Raw genomic sequence first — 19,019 nt, forward strand, 5'->3', positions numbered from 1 at the left:
AGATATATGTGACTGATTGGAAGACAAAAAGTCAGGGGCAGAAGACAGATAAATATGACTGATGGAAGACATAGGTCAGGGGCAGAAGAAAAATAGAAGTCACTGCTGGAAGTCATAGGGTCAGGGGCAAAAACAGATAGAAGTGACTGATGGCAGACATAGGGTCAAGTGCAGAAGACAGATAGATGTTAATGATAGAAGACAAAATGTCAGGTTGCAGAAGAAGATAAATATGGAAGACAAAGGACAGCGGCAGAAGACAGATAGAAATGACTGATGGCAGACATAGGGTCAGTGGCATAGGACAGATGAGGTTCTAAGACTGAGGGGAGACACTGGGTTTAGAGCAGAGAACAGATAGGAGATGAGACTAATGGGGAACACATGGTCAGAGAAGATATAGTGCATTATTGCTGTATTGAAATCTGTCATTTGTTCTTGTGATATCATAGGCAGTCTGTGGGTAAATCGTGTATTTAACAAGGTGTAACCCTCTGCACAAGACGGATTTATTGGCCTCTCTGGATCTGCGGCTGATGCACAGGCTGTAGCTGATTTGGGTGCATTACCACTGAGTTGCACTGGGTATGTATTATTCTATAAAATGTTGAATCTTATTACAGAGCTCAGAGACAAATGTGAGATACAGCAAAAAATAAATAAAATAGTGATAATTCTTATGCATATAAACAAAGCAGAGTTAGGTATTTATGTACAGATCTTCCGTGGTCTTAATCTCATGGAATACATACATGGAAAATAGTGGGAGGGACTGTCTTGCTTGCAGAACTAACACGTTGTGTTTTAAAGTGAAAACATAGGAGAGGGATCCTCGAGTACTCACGCTGGCCAGTCTTACGAAGAACGTTACGTATACTAACCGAGATAACATGTCGGCTCACATGCTCATTGCTGGTTGGGACAGGTAAGAAGGAGGTCAGGGTCAGTGAATTTCTTTCAAAACTCTTGACCTGAAAATAGTAGGTAGATGTCCATCTGGGTAGCTATTTTGTCTTTATTAATAAGTAATGTCCATCTTTCTATTATCTATCTTTCTGTAATGGCATAATACCTTTTGTTGACCTATCACAGTTTGTTTTTTCTTAATTTCTTTCTTTTTCTACTTTTTCAGTAGATTAATGTCTTCTTTTGGTCCACTCTTTCCTCTCAGTAGATCTGTCTCTAACCTTTTTCTTCTTTCTTTATGTGTCCTATTTTGGTTTGACGACACCACTTTATTAAGAGAAACATTAAACTCAAAATGTAATTCTCTATCAAAGGTTTACTTATGGATAATTAAATAATGTTACAATGCCACGTCATTATTTTATTGCATATGTTTTCCAGTAATTTAACTCTGAAAAATTAACGTTTCCACTCCCTCCAGAGAAGCTGCACATTGATTGTTGGATAAAAAATTCAAAACGGCTTTTCAGGAGGCGTGTCCCATCGCCTGCAACACAATGAATATTTTTCTACAATATAACAGTTTAAAATACTTTTAAAACTCATATTACATATAGATAGTTTTGTAATACAGTGGATAACGATTGATACTTAAATACATTTAAAAAAAGATTTTATGTCCTTTTAATTCAGGCACCTTCAGTTTGCCTCTCATTGAAGACTCAAATGTTTCTCTACTTTACACACAAGTTAAATTGTCATTCTCCTCCCACTATCAAGTCATGTGACTGTTGTACCTATGAAGTATTTTATCCTTCGCCACATCTCAGTCCACAGCTAATACATCTTGTACTTGGAGATCAAATATACCCAGTAGTTTTGGTTTAAAGACAATTTGCCATCAGCTATCAATCTATGGTCCCATTATACTTCTATAATCAAGTATAGTATCTTTTTCTTACTTATTCCAGGGATCACTTTTTCATCTTTCCTAATTGTACAAGCCTGTTTTGGTATGTTCTAGTCATGGGTTCTAACTATCATATCTGTCAGATCTCATAATTTGGAAGTCCAAAATTTTTTTTTTCATGATTTAGATTGTCACATTAAGATGCAACAGATTTTTGTATTTTTTTCATCCTTCATTTCACATCACTCTATAAGCCCTCTTTTCAGGTGTATGGGACACTGGAGTGGATCCCTAACCCGACACCCGTTCTTTGTTGGTGGCTCAGGAAGCAGCTATATTTATGGATATGTAGATTCCGTCTTTCATCCAGGCATGTCACCAAAGAGGGTGTCCAGTTTTGTACTAATGGTTCGTATTCCCACCTACTCATGCCATTTGTGCATATATATTCTGTTTAACTTGGTTTGTTGTTGAGTATGTCTGTGTTTGTTTGTTTTCTGTTAATAAGTAATATTTTATATTTAGTTATCTCTTGGTATGTCTATATTTGTAAATATGTTATTTGTATTAATTCCAGCCCCATCAAATATAACCCCTAAAATCCAATTTACTAAAATTGCACAAAATAAAACGGGAAATTTTACTTAAAGGGACGTCTAGTCAAAATTAACGTCATGATTCAGATTGGGCATGCAATTTTAAACAACTTTCCAGTTTACTTTTATCATCAAATTTGCTTTGTTTTCTTGGCATTCTTTTGTGGAAAGCTAGACGTAGGTAGGCTCATATGCTAACTCTAAGCAGTTGAACTGCCTCTTATCTCAGTGCATTTTTGACAGTTTTCAACTGTAAGACACTGTTAGTTCATGTGTGTCATATAGGTAACATCCAGTGGAGTGTATTTAAAAGTCTGCACTGATTGACTAAAATGCATGCCTGTCAAAAAAACTGGACATAAGGGGACAGTCAACAGAGGCTTAGAAACAAGGTAATCACAGAGGTTAAAAGTATATTAAATATGAACTGTGTTGGTTATGCAAACCTGGGGAATGGTTAAGTAAAGGGATTATCTATCTTTTTAAACAGTAACAATTCTGAAGTAGACTGTCCCTTTAAAGCAATAAACTAAATACCATTAAGCCCATCAGAAGATTGTTCTGGCTAGCAGCAAAAGACCCTCTTCATATTTCCTTTTGGCTACTTTCTGGTTCTTCTGTATGAGTCCTCTCCTTTATTTATAGAAATTTCCCCAAGCCTAATTGGTTAAAGGGACAGTCCTACACCAGAATTTTTATTGTTTTAAAATATAGATAATCCCTTATTACCCATCTCCCTAGTTTATGCAATAACCAACACATTTATATAAATACACTTATTAGCTCTGTGATTATCTTGTATCTAAACCTCTGCAAACTGCCCCCTTATTTCAGTTCTTTTGACAGACATGGATATTAGCCAATCAGTGCTGGCTCATAGGAACTTCCACGTGCATGAGCTTAATGTTATCTATATGGCACACATGAACTAACACCCTCTAGAGGGTAAAAAACTGTGAAAATGCCCTGAGAGAAGAGGGCGGCCTTCACAAAATTAGCATTTGAGACCCCTAGGTTTAGCTTCAACTAAGAATACCAAGAGAACAAAGCAACATTGGGTGATAAAAAGTAAATTGTTTAAAATTACATGCCCTATCTGAATCATGAAAGTTTAGTTTTGGACTAGCTGTCCCTTTAAATCGGAAAAACCAATCACAATTGTGGATGCATGAGCTCAGGGCCATCTCACAAAATTGTGCTGCCTGGGTCAGAGAATTGAATTGAATTGACCCGCCCGTAGTAACATTACTGATTATCATATCAACCTACTAGCCTGGCCGCTGACCTACTAAGGCTGCCTACCTGCCATTCAACCAATGCTTATGCACAATTGTGCAATAAGTGGGAAGTAGGTTAGGGCAGAGGTGCACTTGTCCCACCTTAAATGTCACCCCTGACTGATTCTGTATCTTTGTTCAGTGACATTGATTGACTAAGTCACTGAAGTGCTGCCCCTTGTCAAGTGCAGGCCTGGTTCCCTTTGACCCACGTGTGTCCCATGGTTAGAGCCGTCCCTGCCCATGAGCTAACTGATTGGTTATTGGGAATCTACTTTCCTTTCTGTGTGTCTGTCTCTGCATTTCTATGTATGTTCTCTTTGCATACAAGTCTCAGCCTGCTAAAATAATTTTTCTTTTCTTTCCTGCATGCAGTGATAACCCTGGCGATGGCAAGAGATTGGTTCCAGTGTGGCGTTCATTTTCCTAACCATCCTAGTGAAGCTGGGTGCAGAAAGCCTTATCTTACGTGACAAAGATCTGCCACGATTTTATGATGAATGAGTGCAACATAAGGAAAAGTCTTGTGAATTAAACTATATAGCGTCTTATTTGTCACTGCTTCTTGTGTCTTGCTATGAGAGTGATGCTTCCTCAGTTTTTTAAGGCAGTTGTTATGGGGTAATACTTAGTAGTGTCAGAGTATATGAATATTATAAATGAAAATTATATATGTATATATATATATATGTATATACATAGTTTTATATATACTGTATATGGTTGATGAGACCACAGGATTAATTAAATATGAGGTTATTGACAACAGTTTTCTATTCCACTGTAAATCCCAACCCCCCTTTCCAGATGGTTTTGGCTGGGTGAAGACATGTTTATCCTAACTGAAAGTTAGGCATAGCTTTTGAAGCTCACCTCCTGCTGTGTAAAAGACAACATTCCTAGATCAGGATACATGCCCATATATGGATTCCTGCCCAAGATGTAGCCGATCCGTCTGTGTATATTTGAAACTACAAACCAGGTTCAAGAAAATATGACTTTTTACAACTACTCGTAAAATGATCCCTGCTGTTTATGAAGACAATATCCGGGTTTATAAGCTAGATAAACAGGTAAAATTCTGACTACATAGGGATTATCATAGACTTGTTAATTAGTTTTCTGTTGGATATTGAGACAGTAAAAATGTGACAGGCAGAGACACAAGTTTTAAATTGTACTCTTAGAACCATTGTTAAAAGACAACATAAAAATAAATACATTGTGCAAAAGGAATGAGGCCAGTTTTTCATGTGTGCTGAAAATAATTAATATAACCCATATAAGTATATATATGTTTAACTGGGACATATTATATTAAATTGGGTAATGGCTGTAATTGAATAATAACTACATTGATAATATTGCAGATAAACATATTATATGTATGCCCCAGACTGTATTGAATATATATCTGGGAGATAAATTCAAATCTGTATAGATTGAATAGCAATTGTGGGTAGTCCCCATTTTGAATGATATATAACATGTTGTTTTCTGTGTTCCAGATTGGGCTAAAAGATACTAAATACAGGATTGTATGGAATAATAACCCTTGTATCTCTTTATTTTTTTTTTAGACTTATGATAACAAGATTCATGCTTTCAGAATTTGTTAGAAATGTGAAACATGCTGTATTTGCATAAATGCAATATCAGGAATTTAAAATGCTATCCATCTGAAATAATTAGCAGTATAATTACTTTAATATAATATAATGTTAAAGACACATGATGTTTCATATTAAAATAATCAGAAAATTCACCTGGTGCTATACTGCCTGGAAATTCGGATTGTAAGTAATAAATGCAATGTTATAGTATTGTTTAATATAATCATTATATGGGATATGTAAGATTTAGAAACATAAATGTTAGAAATGGGTTAAATGAATCTGTTTGTGTTGTCTACTGCCCCTCGATGGGCAGAATCCATATGACAGTAAAGGGGACTTAAATGTTAAAAGGATGCATTTCCATAGCGACAATATATACTGAACCAATGGGGAGCGTTCCCCAAAAGTATCCAATGAGAAGGGAAAAGCACCGTGGGGCGTGAACGAAAAAGGTCATCAATGCGTTTTTTGTGACTTGCTGAGACTAGTGATTTGATATCTGGCTGCCATACTTGGGAACACATTTCACTTGAGCAAGAAACTGAAAACTTTCCCTTGATCTATGCGATAACTTTCCTTCAAATGAGATGATCTAAAGACCCCTACGAATTGGTTCAAATTGATGAAGTATAATTGTTCTAATTTTTAATATTTGAAACAAAGGTTATTGGTAGAAACATAGTCAATTTATAGTAAAGAGATTTAAAGGAGCACTCTTATTTTAACTGTTTTCATAATCCTATATATAAAGTTAGAGTTTTGTCTCTGCATGCTAAATAATTCATCTGTGCAAAATATAGAATATATATATAAGTAAATAAGAATTTGTTCCAGTTTAAATAAATAGACATTTAAGTAACTGTTCTCATTAAGAATATATGTACTTTTAGTATCCTAATTAGAATTGTATTAGAATCAATTGCAGCTAAATAGCTGAATATATATATATATATATATATATATATTATCCTATTGTTTAACTAAGCACTGTTAAAATTGTATCAGTCTGAAGGTTCAGTGGTTTATACTTCTAGTCTCATTGTGTTAATTGAATGAAAGGCTATTGTAAGTAAGGCTAATTTTAAGGGTAAACTTCTATGAATTTTGCATAGCATATTTTAATAGTTTTTAAATGCATATAATATTGATTAATATTCTGGTATTACAAATATATTTCAATGTGTTCATAGATATTTACTAATAATAAAGAATTCAGATATTTATATTAATTTTATTGTCTTAGTATATGCATATTTGATTGTGGGTTCAGTTTAAAGAAAGATTGTTAAATATATTCAGTTATAACCCTGCCATATACTCACACATTGTTTGGAGAGTACTGCTAAGATTCTTATAAATATACTGACAGTAATATCTTGGAGACAGAGTTATTAGAGAGAATGAGAGAGAAAATAAGAGAGAGAGGCTGTTTTTACCAGTATGTTCCAGGCAAAGGGAAATAGTAATGGCGAACCTTGGCACCCAAATGTTTAGGAACTACATTTCCCATTATGCCCCACTATGCAGTCTGGTTCAGCATCATGGGAAATGTAGTTCTGAAACATCAGGGGTGCCAAGGTTAGCCATCTCTGGTCTAGAAGAAGATTTCCAAATTCCAGTCCTTGGGGATCTCTAATTGGCCAGATTTTAAAGCAAATTCCCTCTGGCTGTTTAGTAGCTTAGTTGTAACATTCTCAACTAGACTTTAGCAGGAAATCATTAAAATCTGGTATGGATTTGTTGTAGGAGGTCCTTGAAAACTGTAGTTGACAAACTCTGGAAGGGCTCAATAAAAGGGACATAAAGGGGAAACAGAAATTATTCTATTATTATTATTATTACTATTATTGCTTTATTGCTTACATATAACTATGAGTTTTCACTCGGCAAATGGGTTAAACACATGGTTTAAGTCAGCTCTGGAGTGGAGCAGATTAATAGCCATGTTTACTAATCATCTGATTATTTTACCTGTGCTCCAGTTCAGATATCCTGAAAATCTTGCCTGTTTAGGGAGAAATGAGGACAGCTGAGGTATTTGTGCATAACCACCAATCAGCAGCTAGTGGTCTAGTGCTGCTTCTGAGCCTAAGTATGCTTTTTAACAAAGGATACCAAAAGAACAAAGTCATTTGACTATAGAAGTTAACTAAAAATTGTATTATTGCACTTTGGGTTGGATATATCGATGATCCTCTACATGGTGGGTTAAACACATAGATAATATCAGCTCCAGAGCATCAGTGCTCTACTGGGAGCTAGTTGAACACATCTGTTGAGTCAATGACAAGAGACATATGAGTGTAGCCACTAATCACAGGCTTGCTGCAAGTAGTTCATTACTGCTTCTAAATCTACTTAGCTATATTTTCTAATAAAGAATACCAAGAGAACAAAATAAATTTGCTAATAGCGTTCCATGCTTTATCTAACTTTTATGTCCCTTTGCATAGCCCCGTCCCTCGATTTAGCTAGGGAGACATGGTCTGAGAAGTGCTTGGTTAGCTGGGATATATGATATAAAGCAGGGCTCAACAAACCCAGATGCCAGGGAGCCACTGGCGACTTAAGCTCTACTGGCACCTTGGTTTAGAGCCTCCAAGACATCAATAAGAGCCCCCACTTCTCCTCACCAGCCGCTACCACCCACATTTAAAATTTAGCCTAGTGGAACTGGATCATCTCATAGGGATGGCCAAGTATTTATGGCTCCTAAAATTATGGACTGGCTCCTAGATTTTAAACATATTTGTTGAGCCTTTGTGTAAAGTGTTGGATCGATCAAGGACTCTGATAAATCTGGATCCATCAATGTTCCTTACATCTTATTGGGACGTATTTGTCTGAGCCCCTGAAAGCGCTTGACTTTCTATATATTTTCATCTAAACTTAGGAGGGATCGTTATAATTGGGAAATTATCAGCTAGCTCACATTAGCGCATAGCTGTTCCTTCAACAAAGGAAACCAAGGGAATGAAGCAAATTTTTTAATAACTGTAAATTGAAAAATTGATTAAAATTGCATGTTCTGAATCATGAAAGAAATGTTTGTGTTTCATGTTTATTTAAGCCTGTGTATTTGTACTAAATGTTGTAAATTTGAAAGTAATATACAGTTAATTTAAAGGGACATGAAACCCACATTTTTTCATGATTTAGAAAGAACATGCAATTTTAAACAACTTTTTAATTTACTCCTATTTTCTAATTTGCTTAATTTTATTGATATTCTTTGTTGAAAAGTATATCTGAATAGGCTCAGTACGATCATGCGATTGGGTTGATTGACACCCCCAGCTAGCAATTGATTGGTCGCGAATCTACAGGGGGTGGTATTGCACAAGCAGTCCTGGTGAACTGCTTGTGGAATGATAAATGCCAAGAGAATATGCTGTTGGCATTTATCAATGTGCAGCGGACATGATACGCTACATCGTATCATGTCCGCTCTCACTTTGATAAATATGCCCCAAAGACTATTAGTGATAATGAAACAGTCTGATTCATTATTGGTATAAAAAAGCACTAAGAAGTTGCTTATACTTAATAGAAATCATTGCAATATGTATTATTAATCTATTTAAATGGACTTAAGATTTTATTTATTTTGTTAAACTTCATTTGTGCAGTGTCCATTACTTCCTGTTACTCTCTACAAGGAAGGTCTCTACAGGAAGCTTATTTAGCTTTATGTTGTAAAACTTCTAGAGTAACATGAGCTGGTTTATTATAAAGAGAATACTAGATAAACAGGGGAGTAAGGATTGCCCATACTCAGAAGAGACAGAATGCAGTCTAAATTGCTAACATGTCTGCTCCCTTATTTCCCTGAGGGTCAATGGCTATACTGAGAATTTCTTAGTGCTCATTTTGCAAGAAAACAAGTAAGCTGATTGCTTCTTTTTTTTTTTTACACATTTTTTATGTTTACTTTGATTTAATATAGTTGTTTTTACTAAAGGAGCACTGATTATATCCATTTAATGATATACACAATTCCCAAGGTTAAAATTGCCTTTAATGCAATCCCTGGGGGGCCTAATAATACTGACAACACTCAAAATACAATCTCACCCGGCCAGAGAGTTTCAGAGAATTGAGCCCTTAATCTAAATTTCAATTGAGCAGTAGATTTATTCATGACAATTTTCAAAGTTACTTCCATTTTTCCTGCCCACTATATCATGTATCATGTGACAACTGTCAACCAATCACAAAAGCACCAATATACTGTGAACTCATGCTCAGTCTGGAGAGTTTCTGAATACACTTTCCCCTCATTTGTCTTATTTAGAGGAGAGAATCAGGACTTGCTACTAGAATAGACACAGTCAGCCATGGTCATTCAGTATATTTTTGCAGCTCTATATTTTATGACATCCACTGAGGCCAGTTAGGGGCAGATACAATATATGGCCAAAAGTATGTGGACACCTGACCACAAGACCTATATGAGCTTGTTAGTTATCCCATTCCTAAACCATGGGCATTGATATGGCGTTGCCACCTTCTTTGTGGCTATAACAGCAGCAACTCTTCTGTACAATATATAGACTGTGTATTTGGGAACTTGTGCCTATTCAGCTATTCAGCTAAAAGAGTATCTGTGAGATCCGACAAGTTTAGATCTAACTGGCAATCAGAATTGCAATCCATTCCAAAGGTGTTCAATTGGGTTGAGGTCAGGGTTCTGTGCAGGCCACTTAATTTCCTCCGCACCAACTAATTTATCCAAGTCTTCATGGTCCTCGCTTTGTGCACAGGGGCAAATTCATGCTGGAACAGGAAAGGACCTTCCCCAAACTGTTGCCATAATGTTGGAAGCACCAATTGTCTAAACATCTTTGTATCTTGTAGCTTTAAGATGAACCTTCACTAGAGCTAAGGGGGCCAAGCCAAAATCCTTAAAAGCAGCCCTAGACCATAATCCCTCTTCTACCAAATGTTACAGTAGGCACTGTAGGTAATGTTTGTCAATGCATATTTTATGGCTATGTGCTGGATTGTATGCACCTGTTAGCAATAGGTGTGGCTGAAACACCTGAATTTAATAGGGGTGACTCCAAAACTTCGGCCATACAGTTTATGTGTAAGGCTGGTTAAGTCCTCAGTATGCACTGCCAATTTTTAGAATTAGAAAAGGGGGCAAAATAAAAAATGAAAATATATTGTAAAGTTTTTTTCGCTATTCATAATTACATTACATATTTTATATTATAATCTTAAAGTATTTCATGTTCCTTTAAAGACTGAGAAAATAAAAAGACTGAACCTAGTAATACACTAATAGATGATTGCAGGACAACTTCCGGTGGGCGGATGAAGAGTGAAGGAGCGAAGTGAGCGTTCTGAGCGCTGAAGCCCTAACCGCAACTGCAGACCCTAGGCCTAACCAAGCCGGGTTACCTACCCCTCTTCCAACACGCTCTACACCATGTAAAGGTCGATGGAAGCCGTGGTCTGACGGCGGATACCAGTGCTGGAGTTGTAAGGTAACGACAATTGGATGCAAGAGTGAAAATGCTCTCGCCGGAAGCTCATCTCGGCTATTTCCTTGCCCAGTAGCGAAGGCATTGATTTATTTTTGTTTTGGTTCTAAGACCTATGAGTGGCCAAGCGAAATCTGCTAAAAAGGGGACTGGAAGGCTCAGCAAATAAGATAAGTACTGTAACTATAATTTAACCCTATCTCTGAATCACAGCTTAAAACAGCTTGTTTTAAGGGACAATATTGTAAGCTAAAGGGCTAGTAAGGCTGGGATAATGAGGTCAAGATGAAAATAGCTTGATGGTCATTAGGAAAAATAAAACCATTTATAATATATCCCAGTGAAGAAGCCTATAGTAAAGTCATAATGAGTGAATGAGCTCATTCTGGGATATACCGACTATGAGGATAAAGAAAAGAAGGAAAAGAGAACTATAATAGCTGGCAATAATATAAGAGTTTCTGTAAAACTGTGGCTTGGCTTGACGGAACGGTATATTTCTCTCTCCTTCTTTCTGTTTTTTTTCTGCATGGTTTGTAAGTCTGAGATGCTGTGTTTGTTCATTTGCAAATTAACTGATAAAGTAAGATGTAAGTTCTACAGAGCATAGCCCAGTGAAGAATCCTTTTTAATTGTAGTTAATTAATTTAATTTATTTAGTGATAGTGTAGTGTTAGGTTTTATTTTACAGGTAATTTTGTAATTATTTTAACTAGGTAGCTATTAAATAGTTAATAACTATTTAATAGCTATTGTACCTAGTTAAAATAAATACAAAGTTGCCTGTAAAATAAAAATAAACCCTAAAATTGCTACAATGTAACTATGTTTATATTGTAGCTATCTTAGGGGTTTATTTTATAGGTAAGTATTTAGTTTTAAATAGGAATAATTTATTTAATTATAGGAATATTTATTTAGATTAATTTAAATAATATTTAAAGGGACACTGAACCCATTTTTTTTCTTTTGTAATTCAGAAAGAGCATGCAATTTTAAGCAACTTTCTAATGTACTCCTATTATCAATTTTTCTTCGTTCTCTTGCTATCATTATTTGAAAAAGAAGGCATCTAAGCTTTTTTTGGTTTCAGAACCATGGACAGCACTTTTTTATTGATGGATGAATTTATCCACCAATCAGCAAGGACAACCCAGGTTGTTCACCCAAAAATGGGCCGGCATCTAAACTTACATTCTTGCATTTCATATAAAGATACCAAGAGAATGAAGAAAATTTGATAATAGGAGTAAATTAGAAAGTTGCTTAAAATGTCATGCTCTATATGAATCGTGAAAGAAATTTTTTGGGTACAGTGTCCCTTTAAGTTAGGGGGGGTGTTAGGGTTAGGGTTAGACTTAGGTTTAGGGGTTAATTCATTTAATATAGTGGCGGCGGTGTAGGGGGGGTAGATTAGGGTTTAATCAATGTACTGTAGGTGGCGGCGGTGTAGGGGGGGGCAGGATAGGGGTTAATAAATGTAATGTAGGTGGCGGAGGGCTCCGGGTGTGGCGGTTTAGGGGGTTAAACAATGAATTTATTTGCGGCGGGGTCCGGGATCAGCAGGATAGGGGTTAATAACTTTATGTAGGTGGCGGCGGTATAGGGGGGCAGCAGATTAGGGGTTAATAGGTATAATGTAGGTGGCGGCGGGGTCCGGGAGTGTTGGTTTAGGGGTTAATAAATGTATTATAGTTGCGGCGGGGTCCGGGAGCAGCGGTTTAGGGGTTAATACATTTATTATAGTTGCGGTGGGGTCCGGGAGCGACGGTTTAGTGGTTAATAAGTATAAAGTAGGTGGCAGCGGTGTAGGGGGGGGCAGATTAGGGGTTAATAAGTATAAAGTGGGGTGGCGGCGGTGTAGGGGGTGGTAGATTAGGGGTGTTTAGGACTCGGGGTACATGTTAGGGGTGTTAGGTGCAGACACTTCCCATAGAAATCAGTGGGATATCGGGCAGCAGTGAACATGAGCTCTCGCTGCTGTCAGACTCCCATTGATTCCTATGGAATCCACCGCCTCCAGGTGGCGGATTGAACACCAGGTACGCTAGGGCCGGAATAGTGGCGAGCGTACCTGGTTGTTCTTTGTTAACTTCCAAAAGTAGTCAGATAGTGCCGAACCTAGCGTTTGGAACATCTGGAGTGACGTAACCATCGATCTGTGTCGGACTGAGTCCGGCGGATCGTAGATTATGTCACTAGATTCTACTTTTGCCGGTCTGTAGGGCTTGATAACTATGGCGAATCAGCCTCGCCACAAATACTCTGCGGAATTCCAGCGTATTTGCGGTTGACGGCTTGATAACTAGAGACCTATACCTGTATGTCTAAAATTTTTCTATCATTATCTAGAATTGATGTTTTTATAATAGCTGAGTTTTTATGAAAGAAGATACCCTAGCTGAAATGAAAGATTTTACAATATCAGATCACTCCCCAATTGTATTAAAAGTTCCTCTTGCAGGGACGCTGATTGGAAGTAAAATAGCATGGAATTAATTCCTATTGAACAATAAAGAATATAGCCAGAGAAAATAGATTCTGTGGGAAACAGCAAAGGTGGTATTAAGAGGAGAAATTATAAGATATAGGACCCAGATTAAGAAGAAGGTTAATGCGAGGGAGTCACAATTTACTAATCAGCTGTCAAATTAATTTAAATCAAACAGGTTTTATGAAGAATAGATCCTCCACTTTAAATAATAGGAAAACATGCAATATGGACTATTATTGGAATGATAGAGACTGGGAAAACAAAGGGTAGAATGGACGACCTGGCTCTGATAACAATCAATGCTGAAAAAGCTTTCAATGCAGTCCAGTGGGACCATCTATTTTCTACCCTGAATCATTTTGGGTTTTGGGGGGAAATTTTACCAACTACATTAAATCTATCTATGATAGTCCCCTTTCTACTATTTCAATAAACAGGATGCTTACACCGGAAATTAGACTGGGTAGAGGTACGTGACAGGGATGTCCCCTGTCCCCGTTATTATTCAACTTAGTAGTCGAACCATTAGCCATAAAACTAAATCAAGCTATACAGGGAATTATATGTAATTAAGTAGAAACAAAGATTCTATTATATGCAGATAATGTTATTGGTTTTCTAAGAAATACAAAAAATAAAATCCCTATCCTTATGGATTATCTTAACAAATGTGGGTCTTTCACAGGATATAAAGTTAATATGACTAAATCTGAACTGATGTGGATGAGAAAAACAAAAAATTCTGCCCAAAATATCTCATTTAAAGAAGTTGACAAAATATTATATATAGGTATTTGGCTAAATAGGAACCCAGCTAAATGGTATGAGGAAAAACTACAACTCTATTTTTTGCAAATTAAATAGTTCATTAGAATTCTGGAAAAAGCTCCCTTTGTCTTTGTCTGGCAAAATAAACTTGGTGAAAACGGTTTGGTTTTCCAAAACTTTTATATAAAACTACAAAACCTACCATTATTAATTAAAAAGAAAGATATTAAACTTTTTAATAAAGGTCTAACTAATTTTTTGGGGGTAAAAAGAAAGTCAGATATTCTATAAATAAATGATGTCAACATAAGAATGCTGGGGGTTTTCTCTCCCGTCCTTGCAAGACTACAACATTGTCTGTTTAGTTAAGATAGCAGCCGAGTGGCTCTTGGGAGAAGACCATTTTACATCTAAAGAATTGGAATCGGCAATAGTGAGCCCATTCTCCTTAAAAGCATTATTACATTTAGATACAAAATCAATACCAAAGGAATGTAAGAACTTAAAAGTGATATATATTATAATAAGAGCTTGCGCAGATCTTCTGTAAACTAATTGGTCTAGATTTCAGGAAATATAACTATCTTGAAATGATAGGAAATCCACTCTTCCCCAGAGACACAGTGAGATCTGAATTTTCTTTAGTTGGAGACGAGCAGGGACTGGTATTTGTCTCACAAACAATGGTTAAAATAAATGGAAATGAGACAATAAAGGCTTTTGAAGAATTAAGACAAGAATTTAAATTGCCATAGAAAGATTTTTTTGCATACCTCCAACTTAGACACTGGTTGACTGAACTGAAGAAAGATTATAAAGGAAGTGGAAACTGGGAACAGATGGAATCATGCCTTAAAATTTGTAGAATATGGAAATATTCTATTAATAAATGGTACAAGTGTTTGAGGAAGGAAGAGGATGAATTAGGTAAGAATCTGATTTTGAAATGGCATCTTAAAGGTTTAAAATCAGTAGATAAAGAGGTTATCAAGAATAGCCCAGGCTACACATGGGGGGGAACATGAGGATGGTGTGGGCTTCCCCCCCACCCCCCCTTTATTTAAGGTATATAGTGACTATACTGTAATCTCCAATTATGGAAGGCTACAAAAGTTAATTTATCTTTGCTGTCAAGGGTAAGTATTTATATCCTCCAAAGAGCTATTTTGCCGGGTTTTGTATGTATTGTGTTAAGAAATAAGAAGGAAAAAAAGCTCAACAATGTGTCATGAAGTGATATATACTTGTTTCTGAATTTTTTTTCTTTTTTTTTTTGGTTTCTTTGTCCTTGTTATTGTTTTTCTGAAATATGTATCGCCTTTGCAAGGCAGTCAAGTGTGTTGTGGTCACATTGTTGAAATAATAAATAAATATATATATATATAAAAAATATATGATTGCATAGTGAACATTCATTTTTTGTTTAGACACAAATGAAAGTTAAATACCCAGAAAACGTACTTTTATTTAGAGAAAATGAGCCAAACCAATATTCTTTCTTTGTATGGAATGTGCCAAAACATTTGCCTATCCCTTGTGTAGTGAGTCTGTGGACAAAAAGTGAAGTATAAAATGAGAGGAACACAAAACAAGGTAGTATTGATGCACATCCACTTGCAAATAAACACCTGCAAAACACATCTATGCTTTTATATTAAAATTGGGATCATAGTCACACAATATGTGCATATTCTGCTTAGCCAGTCCCCAACTTACAAGGTGTTCCAATGCTGACTTGTCCTAACAATACGGTATGTTGCCTTTATGGGCTAAATCATTCCTGCTTTTTCTCTATAATAGAATGAGACTCCCTGGCTTTATATAACAACTCCATTACACTGTCATGAGTACACCTGATCTTGAGTGGGGTGCTTTAAAGGGACAGTCTACTCCAGAATTTGTATTGTTTAAAGAGTAAGATAATCCCTTTATTACCCACTAGGAGATAAGCTTGCCCAGAGGACAGTCTATTTAAGAAAAAAAAAACAACAACCCCCAAAGCTAAATTTAAATTTAAAATTACAGAAAAAAATTAACAAAGCTATCCAGAATAAAAAATGTAAACCTAAACTAATACGCCTTTGCTCCGGGTGAAGATAGAAGATGATGGGGCCGCCTGGAAGAAGACCTTCTCCGCCGACTTCAGAAACGGTGAGTACCTATTTGGGGCTTAGTGTTAGGATTTTTTTTTATTTTGTTTTTTAAGATTAGGGATTTAATGGTCTGCAAAAGAGCTGAATGCCCTTTTAAGAGCAATGTTCATACAAATGCCCCTTTAGGGGCAATGGGTACTTTAGTTTTTTTTTTAGTGTTAGTTTTTTATTTTGGGGGTGTGTGGGTATTACTGTTTTATTTTCATAGGGATAAGGTTTATTTTTTTTATTTTTTATCATTTTGTTTATTTTTTTCTGTAATTTTAGAGTTTTTTATTTTTTGTAATTTTAGATTATTTTTTGTAATTTTAATGTTAGGTTTTATTTAAGTGTAACTTAGTATTGAGGTTAATTTAGGGGGTGTTAGGGGGCTTAGTAATTAAATTAGTTATTTGCATTGTGAGGGGATGGCGGTTTAGGAGTTAATAGGTTAATTAGGTTTATTGTGATGTTGGGGGTTGGCAGTTTAGAGGTTAATGGGTTAATTAGGTTTATTGCGATGTGGGGGTTTGTCGGTTTAGATGTTTGTTAATACTTTGTGCGGAAGGTTAGGTTTTTTTGTGCTATACTTTGTATGGGAGGTTACGTGTTTTTTATTCATTTCTTGTGGGCGGTTATGTGTTTTTTCAATATTTTGTGCGGGCGGTTGCATGTTTTTTTTTAAGGCTTCAGGCTTTGCCTACGCTGCATCCATGTGGATTCTGAAAATGGCAGGGTGGTACTATCCATTTTATTTTGAGCTATATGAACTTACCCTTTTATTCTATTAGCCGCAAATCAACTTGTACTATCCACTTTATTTTGAGCTATATGAACTTACCCTTTTATTCTATTAGCCGCAAATCAACTTGCAAAAATCAGTTTGCAAAATCGGACTGGCTCGTATTATAGAGCATTAACTGTATCATTGTGTGTTATTGTAATAAATATTGTGTCAGAATTTGCAGAGTGGAACAGAGTGTATATAAAATCTTTAGATAACAACTTTTATATTTTATCATCGTTCAGACCACACCAGTGGTTATTCCTATCTAGGTTTTAGTATTTGCTGCGATTGATTATTAACTGTAAGCAGATTGCAGTCACAAACAATAGAAAAATACACCGGTGTCCATAGCAATTTTGTAATTGTATTGAGAGTGCTAAAACGTGTATTTTATAAAAACAGTTTTTTAATTATATCTAGTTTTGTATCGAATAAATATTCTTTTGTTAAAAACGATTGGGATTTTGGATCTCTTTGATAAGAACTTGTACTTTAAATAGGTACAATTTTTTTGGAACATTGTTTCTGGCCACATTTATTATCAAAAGTAAAGAACAGACCGCCCATGGGCGCCTCCCACACCCTCTCTATTTTTCCGTTTGCATTTTTGTGTTACATATTGCGAGAAATATAACTAGTGGGCTGTGCTAGTGCTGTTCCGACCGAGTTCCTAGACAATCTATGCTTTGTACAGACTTGCATTTTAGCCAATCAGTGCTGACTCCTGGGTTACTCCATGGGGCGGCGTAAGAACAGTTTATCTGTATAGCACACATGAACTAGAGTAAAGTGTCTAACTGTGAAAAACTGTCAAATGCATTCAGATAAGAGGTGGCCTTCAAGGGCTTAGAAATTAGCATATACCTAGGTTTAGCTTTTAACTACGAATACCAAGAGTACAAAACAAATTTGATGATAAAAGTTAATTCGAAAGTTCCCTATCTGAATCATGAAAGTTTAATTTTGACTGGACTATCCCTTTAAACCAATGGAAAATGGTCAGTCTCCCTTTTTTTATAAATACAAATAGTGGATAGGCACCAATGCCCTCTGTTTTGTGTACTATTTGGTCTCATTGGCAGCACTCCATGTATATAAACTTATTGTAAGCTGTGCTAAACCAAACTTTGTAATTGTATTTATAAAAAGCGAGGGAGCCGTGATGATGAACTAGATTAAACTAAAACAAAATGATCAACCAAGCCAGGATTTTATTGTAGCCTCTCAGATGACTGTTTAAAGGTCAAGGAGAGTCTGCAACACCAAACCTTTGAATAGTGGACTTAAAGGGGCAGAGTACTGTAAAATAGACATGCACACAAGCTATATTTTCGGTTTTATTCCTAATATTCAAGATACTTCATATTTTAAATATTTGGTGCCTGTGCTTTCAGGATTCGTCTTGTTTAAAACTAAATGAATGCCGACCATTTGTGGAACATTTTTTTTTTTTCATTAAACGAGAAAATCGCTTCACAGCTACAGGTGAAAAAGACTAAAATACTTACCAAAGCGCGCTGGAGAACCATAATCCTCTTTTTCACAGAGTCCTGGCCGCTCTAACAGGGGGCTTAGCGAAGCGGCTCTCAGGGCCAATACTTAAGGACCTTCTACTATAGCTGGGCCCGGAGTTCTGTGATGCAGGGTCGGGATTAGCGCTAGGGAAATTTTGAATGTAACATTCGATTTAACAAATACTATTCAGAGGTTCAATAGTTCATGTGGTAGGGAATTTAATAAATTGAGACAAAATATATAAAAAAATATCTCTTCAAATGTTTCGAATTTGAATATTGCATAATTAGAATATTACATTTAAAGAAAGCATTAGAAATACTATTACATAAAACGAATGTTAGAATGTTGTGCAAACATTCGAAATTCAAAACGATTGAACGAATGTGTTAAAATAAGTTAAAATTTTCGAATGTTGCAAAACATTCACCCATCCCTAATAGCACCGCTCTCTATATCTCACTTGAGTATAAGTATAAGGCTACAGGTGGTCTTTTTCACCTATAGCAAAGGAACCTTTACATTTGTT

This window comes from Bombina bombina, chromosome 7 (genome assembly GCF_027579735.1).
Source record: "Bombina bombina isolate aBomBom1 chromosome 7, aBomBom1.pri, whole genome shotgun sequence".
NCBI classification, from domain to species: Eukaryota; Metazoa; Chordata; class Amphibia; order Anura; family Bombinatoridae; genus Bombina; species Bombina bombina.